Source organism: Microtus ochrogaster, linkage group LG9 (genome assembly GCF_000317375.1).
Source record: "Microtus ochrogaster isolate Prairie Vole_2 linkage group LG9, MicOch1.0, whole genome shotgun sequence".
NCBI lineage: Eukaryota > Metazoa > Chordata > Mammalia > Rodentia > Cricetidae > Microtus > Microtus ochrogaster.
This window is the reverse complement of record NC_022034.1, coordinates 6,945,238-6,953,855: the sequence shown is the minus strand read 5'-3', so window position 1 is coordinate 6,953,855 and position 8,618 is coordinate 6,945,238. Positions and strand designations below refer to the sequence as shown.

General features: G+C 44.3%; 1 pseudogene; it reads left to right on the top strand.

Annotated features, from left to right (window-relative positions):
* Nucleotides 1-652: 652 nt before the first annotated feature.
* On the top strand, nucleotides 653-2,676 carry LOC101992519 (annotated as a pseudogene).
* The last annotated feature ends 5,942 nt before the right edge of the window (nucleotides 2,677-8,618 follow it).

Below are 8,618 nucleotides of genomic sequence, written 5' to 3'. Positions count from 1 at the left end.
TCCCACCTTCCCTCTGCTCCTCCATCCACTCAGTTTGGTTAATTTCTAAGCTCTCAAAAACATGTGTATTGAAAGTTTTCTTTTACAATATGAATAGAAAACTACCTCAAAGGGAATTTTTCTCTCCACCCCTGTGTGTGTGTGTGTGTGTTTGCATGTTTGTGTGTGTAGGTATTTGTCTCCTATCAACATTCTAGACTATAGAATACACTAAACGGGTTTATTCATGGAGGCGTTAGCTCCCTTGAAAGCATTCCTATCACCCCCTGAAGTCAGTGCAGAACACTCAAAGCATACACTTTAAACTCAAAACAAACATTTTATCATCCCCTCCCACCATTTAAAAAAAGAAAAGAAAAAAGAAAAATAAATATTCAAATTCATGTTTTCTCCACCAAATACTTTGATTTCCTAAAGGGCGACCAGCTAGAACCAGACAGGCATCAGCATCCTGTTGAATTATCCAGAACGCAGCTTTGGAGGGCGGTTTCCAGCCGGACCCGGGGGTCTTAAGGCACACAGCCTCGCTCCGCACCGGAAGCAAGCCGCCCGTGCAGCCGGACCGCCGAGTTCTAGGCCGTTGAGGGGCTTTCCATTCCGGTTGCCTTCTGTTCCTGGGCTGGTACCTCTCCCTGCCCAGCCCTGTATAGACATGAACCCCAGCGACCCCAGCTACTCCGTGGCTTCCCTCTATGTGGGGGACCTGCACCCCGATGTGACCGAGGCGATGCTCTATGAGAAGTTCAGCCCTGCCGGGCCCATCCTTTCCATCCGGGTCTACAGGGACAGGACCACCCGCCGCTCGCTGGGCTATGCCTCCATCAACTTCCAGCAGCTGGAGGATGCCGAGCGTGCCCTGGACACCATGAACTTCGATGTGATAAAGGGCAAGCCGGTCCGCCTCATGTGGTCTCAGCGGGACCCATCACTGCGCAGAAGTGGGGTAGGCAACATATTTGTCAAAAACCTGGACAGATCCATCGACAGCAAAACGCTGTATGAGACGTTTTCTGCCTTCGGTAACATCCTTTCGTGTAAGGTGGTGTGCGACGAGAACGGCTCCAAGGGTTATGGATTTGTGCACTTCGAGACCCAGGAAGAAGCTGAACGAGCAATTGAGAAGATGAACGGGATGTTTCTAAATGATCGCAAAGTGTTTGTTGGGCGCTTTAAGTCTCGTAGAGACAGGCAGGCTGAACTTGGAGCCAGGGCTAAAGAGTTTACCAATGTTTACATCAAGAATTTGGGAGAAGACATGGATGATGAGAGACTCCAGGGTCTCTTTGGCAGATTTGGGCCTGCCTTAAGTGTTAAAGTCATGACCGACGAAAGTGGAAAATCCAAAGGATTCGGATTCGTAAGCTTTGAAAGACATGAAGATGCCCGGAAGGCTGTGGATGAGATGAACGGAAAAGACCTCAATGGAAAACAGATTTATGTTGGTCGAGCTCAGAAAAAAGTGGAACGGCAAACTGAACTGAAGCACAAATTCGGGCAGATGAGGCAAGAGAAGCACAAAATCGAACTGGTACCTCAAGACAGAAGCATCAGGTGCCAAGGTGTTAACCTTTATGTGAAAAACCTCGACGATGGTATTGATGACGAGCGACTCCGGAAGGAGTTTTCTCCATTCGGTACTATCACTAGCGCGAAGGTTACCATGGAGGGGGGTCGCAGCAAAGGGTTTGGGTTTGTATGTTTCTCCTCTCCGGAAGAAGCCACTAACGCAGTTACAGAAATGAATGGTAGAATTGTGGCCACCAAACCACTCTATGTAGCTTTAGCTCAACGCAAAGAGGAGCGCCAGGCTCACCTCAGTAGCCAGTATATGCAAAGAATGGCAGGGACTAGTGCTGTGTCCAGCCCAGTCATCGGTCCTTTCCAGCCAGCACAGGCTTCTTTAGGCTACTTCACGACAGCTACACCACAGACTCAGAAACATGGAGCCCACTGTGCTCCTAACCAATCTACTAAGCAGGGACCAGGTCCCTGTGGGAGTGCTCAGGGTGCCAGAGCTCATCCGTTCCAAAGTGTGTCTAGTGTCATCCACCCATCTACTATCCAGTCATTTAATACTTCAGGACCAACCTCCTCCCAGGCTCTATGGAGCAAGTCAACACATCGTGCAGCCAACACATCCACACAGTTGATGGGACCACATCCTGCCTCTGCTTCTGCTGCAGCTGCTCCTGCTGCCCGCCCAGTTCCTCAGTATAAATATACTGCTGGAGTCCGGAATCCCCCTCAGCATCTTAGTACACAGCCGCAAGTCAACATGCAGCGGTCTGCTGTTCCTGTCCAAGGTAAAGTATCGCTGACTGCCTCCATGCTGGCGTCTGCCTCTCCTCAAGCACAGAAACAAATGCTAGGGGAATGGCTGTTTTCTCTTATTCAAACCATGCACCCTGCTCTGGCCGGTAAAATCACTGGCATGCTGCTGGAGATCGATACTTTAGAACTGCGCCACATGCTTGAGTCTCCAGAGTGTCTCCACACCAAAGTTGATGAAGCCATTGCTGTTCTGCAAGCCCACCAAGCTAAAGAAACTTCCCAGCAAGCAGTCAGCAGTGTCTCTGGTGTTCCAACTGCTTAAAGTTGAGCAGAAGGAAGAATAAAACTCCTGCTTCACTGAAGAAAATTATCTAGACATCCAAGAACTATGGGGTAAAAAAAAAAGAAGTAAAATAAAAACTAAACATAAAGGAAATTAGTATCTTCTGTGCTAAGTCAGTGCCGGGTCTGGTGAGCAAAGCAGCCCCAAGATCATTTGGTTTAAGACAACAGATAACAGAAACAGTGAAATTTAAAAACAAATTAACGTTTTATAGATTTTGGAGAAGTGATTTTTTTTTTTTTGCAAAGTGACAAAATTCAAAATGTCTCTTGAGTTGTAATTTGAATAGCTCCAGATGTCAGTTCTAAGATAGAATTGATAACTGAGCAAGGCAACATGATTGGGTCCTAACGTTCTTGCTTTACTTGAGGTGTCACTGTTGGCTGATAACACCTCTGAGATGCCCAGCAGGCCTGTGGCTGATAACACCTCTCAGATGCCCAGCAGGCCTGTGGCCAACTGTATTTCTGTTCACTTGTTCCCATATACAGAACACATGCTGTCTGTAATTCATGATCCCATCTATTAGTGGTACCAAACACCACATTCAACTTAGAAACTTGTGTCTGTGGCATGAACTACAGACAACGAATTGTCATTTTACAGCCGTAAAAGTCACATTTGTCATCTGGACTTTGCTGATGCGCTTTCCTATCGTCGAATGGACTAACATATACATATACACCTTCTACAGACCTGACTAACATTCAGATTGCATTTATTGTATACTAGCATCTCACCACTGCTCTGGGGATTTGGAAGACTCGAGTCCTGGTTTCTTGGAGCTGTGCTTTGGTGGACTAGATGAGAAGGTTTAAACACAAAAGTATCAGGTCATTAAAAACTATGAGGTACAAAAACAGAGGAAGAAAGAGGGAAAAAGGGAGACAGGAGATATGGAGATAGAAGGGACCGTTTGGAGGGGATAGGGTTAATGTGATTTTTTTTTTCAGGCCCAAGAAAACCCCAACAGGATATTTCAGGATGAGCGACTTGCCCCTTGAAGCAGATGTGAGCTAGCTAGTGCTTTCTGGGAAGGGAAGTGCTGGGGTGAGTGGCTTCCTCCACACCCCGAAGAGGGATGGCTTCCTTAACACCAGGAAGGGGATGGTTTCCTCCACACCCCGAAGGGAGATGGCTTCCTTAACACCAGGAAGGGGATGGTTTCCTCCACACCAGGAAGGGGATGGCTTCCTTCACACCCGGAAGGGGGATGGCTTCCTCCACACCCAGAAGGAGGATGGCTTCCTCCACACCCAGAAGGAGGATGGCTTCCTCCACACCAGGAAGGGGATGGTTTCCTCTACACCAGAAAAGGGATGGCTTCCTCCACACCAGGAAGGGGATGGCTTCCTTAACCCCAGGAAGGGGATGGTTTCTTCTACACCAGGAAGGGGGAGTGGCTTCTTCTACACCAGGAAGGGGGATGGCTTCCTCCACACAAGAAGAGAGGATTTAAGAAGAAAAGCAATACAGCAAAGAGTTTGGTTTTCATGACTACCAGTCTACACAATAAAGCTGTTTTTCAAAAATACTAATTTATTTTTTAAAATTTAAGTTATTTTTATAGTCAAATTATTTTTGTGTCCCCAAACAGTAATTCTGTATCACCCGAAAAAACTCTAATGTCTTTCTCCATATCTTTTCCTTACAATGGATTGTAGCATAAGTCAACTCGAATAACAAAGATTTATACAAAACCTAATGGCAAACAGCTATGTAAATGATTTCAAAATGATCAGCTTTTTGGTAATATACAATTAAAATGCATTGCTCTCACTTTGGGGTGTTAATAGCCATTGGTTAACATAATTACCATTAAATTTAAGCCTAATAACTTGTACAGTATCGAGATTATCAGGGTTGTAAGAGAACATGGAAGCAGTGAAATAGACAGGTGCATTAACATTGAGTTCACACAAAGAAAAATGAAAAGATGCTTGATTTCATTAGGATGTGGAAATGGCCTCATACTTCTTGCTTGTAGGAACTAAGTTCTCAGTGATAGCAAGCGTCACTGAGTATTATCCAAGGAACTCTCCTGCATATCCAAGTCACCCCATTGGTAGGAATCTGGGTATGAGCCTAGGGAGACATGAACCTGGATGCTTTTAGCTGACACAAAAATTTGCAAACAAGTGTTCATTCCCAGGATGACACTTTAAAAAGAGCAAAGCTGTGTCCATGCTATGGAGCATGGCAGTGGAGTCAAGTCCTGGAGCCATCCTGTCCATTTCACAAGGACTCCCATGAGCAGAGATGAAGTTAGCCACAGTTATAGAAAAATTCCTGGGGCATGATGCAAGCTAGGGAGAACTTTGATAAACAGAAGTGTGCAGTGCATAAAACACACACACACACACACACACACACACACACACACACACACACACACACACGTCAAGCAGAGAGGTAGCTGCAGCCCTTCCATGTTGGCACAGGAAAGACACTTTCCTACCTGAGTATTACCCTCTCTTATCTGAGCTCTGTCCATGTCCCCTTTGCTGCATGTACACAGAGGCCTCCGTGCCTCCCTACCTCCACTGATAGTGAAAAGGGTTCCATTAATTTTCATTTCAAAAGTGTCTTGGCTGTGAGAAACATAGCCAAGGTATTCAAAATAATGGCAACTTTGGAAGTGATTCACAATAACTCCGTTACACAGTAAGTTTCAGAAGTTAAAGTGCTTCCTATGTCATTTGCTTTCATTTGCTATGATTCCTGCAGGCTTAGGATGTCCCTGTGGATAAATCATTTCACAAAGAACATAACATCTGTATCTATCTAGTTTTTTTTTCATTCTCTAAAATTGTGAAATTTTTATTTTCTCCAAAAGTTAGAGGGGAAAAAGCTGTTTGGTATTCCTTTAATGCTCATTACAGAAAATCTAACTCTTGCCAAGAATAAAGTTCTGGAGAGTCAGTGAATTGATTCAGTCTGTATAAGATGAGTCTTCCTCCTCTTCAGAATAGGCTTTCTTCACCTTCTAATGCCCACTTAAGTACGTTTTATGGTTGCTACAATTAATTGCTTTTCTTTGTAACTTCAGAGTTTTGACCTTAAAAAGTTTTCTTTTTTTAAAAAATTTTTTGATTGAAGACCAATACTCAAATTCATTAAAATATTTCATCCATGAACTAAAACTTTGACTTTTCAAGGAAAAATATCAGTCCTTCTTGTTGGCTTTATTCCATTGTTTCACATCCAAATATAGTAGAAATCTAAGCCATTGCAGAGTTTTGGGTGGAGCCATTCAAGTCCCCTTGCCCTGTGTCTCCTTCATTGTCATGTTCTATTAGATACAAATGTTTATGGTCAGATTGACTTGATGTGTCAAAACCTTGCCTTATAAGCCCGGTAGCCTGAATTCCCCTGAACACATGGAAAAGTGGAAGGAGACATCCAGCTCAGAAGAGTTGTCACCAAACTTTGGAAATCGATATCACACATGAAAACACACACATAAGCATGCACACACACATGTACACAACCATGCATGCTCACACACACACATACACAACAACCACGCATGCTCATGCACACACAGAGACATACATACACATGTAAATTTTCTCCTTGAGACAGGGATTTTCTCTAGCTTTGGAGCCTGTCCTGGAACTTGCTCTTGTAGACCAGGATAGTCTCAAACTCACAGAGATCCACCTGCCTCTGTCTTCAGAGTGCTGGGATTAAAGGCGTGCGCCACCACCGCCTGACCTCCTCATGTAAAATTTAAAGACTTCCCAATGCTAGGTTCTGTGCTTCTCAAACCTTGCAAACTCATTCTCTATACAGATGTGGCTGCAGCTTTTGGGGTAGCAATCGTACAAGACTGCCAAGTTTATGAAGGACATGTAACTAAATTCTGGATCAATGAGATGATCCAGCTCTTGTCACCAATGAGATAAGGGCTCTTGTCACCAAGCTGGGGGACCTGAGTTCAGTCCTTTGGAACTATGCAGTAGAAAGGGAAAGGCAACTGTCACAGTTTGTCTCCTGAGCTCTACATGGTTGTGGTGTCACCCGTGTGTCCCCAGCAAATGTACACACAAAATAACAGATAAAAATTCTTAAATATCCTTTGTTTATTTGTGATGAAAGAACTTAAGCCAACAAACACCTTTTCTAAGAAATAAAATATCTTAGCACCAAAGTCACTTGTTACTATTGTGTGTGAGGCTAATAAAAAGCCTTTTGTGAGCTTGCTATGATATAGAAGTTTCTTAGGCAGAGCCTCTCCCTGTTGCCTACACATGGAAGAGAGGGCACCTGAAGCCTGCCACCCTTACCCGCCACACATCCACCACACTCACATACACACATAAACATATGCACACGCACACACATACTACACACACACATACCACACACATGCACACACACATACCACACACACGCACACACATATGCACACACACACACACCACATATATATTTCCAGTTATGCTCAAGTCCTTGTTTCTATTGACCCTGCTGTAACTCTCCACCATCTGAAAGTCTCATTCCATCCCCTCCTGTCTGAATCCTCCTGAGCACAGAAAGGACAGGACCAAGCCCCACAGGAACTCATATAGAGATCCTGTGTGCTTAGTGCCTGACTAGAGGTGCTTTCCATTTTTAATACATGTTCCAGCACAGGTCAGAGTGACCGGGACTATCACAATGCGTTCACAGTACTCCTGGAGACCTTTGTGCCTGGTTAAAGAACATGTATGATGTAATATACACAGTAATCATATTCAGAAAAATGCTAAGTTCATTTTAGTGAGTCAAAAATCACCGAGGAAGGGACTCAGTTCAAAGTGCAGAGCCTTTGGAAGGCCTGAAGAAAGGAGTCTGTCCCTGGTATCTGGCTGCATCAGGAATCAAATGCTTTAACTTATGATTTTAGTAATCATGTCACCAGCTTATATCTAAGCATGTAGTCTTAGAAACATTTTTTTCCCTCCACAGGCTATAGATATCACTCATGGAATGCAAGAGCCCAAGAACCACAGGACATTTTTATCTTCCCTTCTTCTTTGTCCTCCTTGATAAAACAGGCCTCACAATAATATGGCAAAGTCCTTGTGCCAGCCCATGTATGCTTCCAAGCGAGCATTTGAAAATAATAGTATATGAGAGAAATGCTTCACACACCATGGTGTGCCACACACACACGCACAACACCACGATTTCTCTACAGTGATAGAGGTGGTTGAATATTTTGTCTTGGATTGAGCCATCTGTGGTGGGTGGGAGCAGCTGAACTGATTGTGTAGGCTGTTTAAAGCATGGTTCTAACAGGTTTATTATTACCAAAATAATAGTAAGAAACCAGTGTGGGTCTGACCCTTGTTAGAGATAGTTGGATGCTTTCTCATGCGCCCTTTAAAAACTGTAAATATAGCTCCAGGAAATGAGAAAGACAAATTTAGTTTAGTCTATGAAAAAGAAGCCTCTCAGTCCATAGTACAGCTCTCAGCCTTCACCGGAGAAGTCTCTGCTCACACTAGGCCACAATCAGTGTGGAAACAATTGTCAAACGTGGAGCATCAGTAACAGAGAGGACTTAGATCTCATTGGGACACCTGCATCCTGCCACCACCTCCAAAGCCCAGGAAACATCATAAAAAAAGGGAATAAAAAACCTGTGAGAGAAAGGGGTTGAGGATGAGACTGGAGATTTTGGGGGGTCCCCCCCCAGAGTCAGAACATGCTACTGGAGAAGTTGAGAGTCTCTTACTGGATCTTGGTCTTTTAATGAAAGAGTATGAATGAACTCCAACAGAAACTTAAGGACCGTTTTACTAGAGTTTAAAAAGAAAACCTCAGCAACTTCCCAGAGGAAGAAGAGAGAGAACAGGAAGAGAGGAAGCCATGCCATCTGCTGTAAGCTGGCATGGAGGTCAGCCAAGGGCTGGACAAAGAGCCACACAGGAGGGAGAGGGACTGGAGACAAAGGGAGAGAGGGCCTGATGTTTGGGGGGAAATGGGTCTTAAGAAATGAATACATAAGCCACTA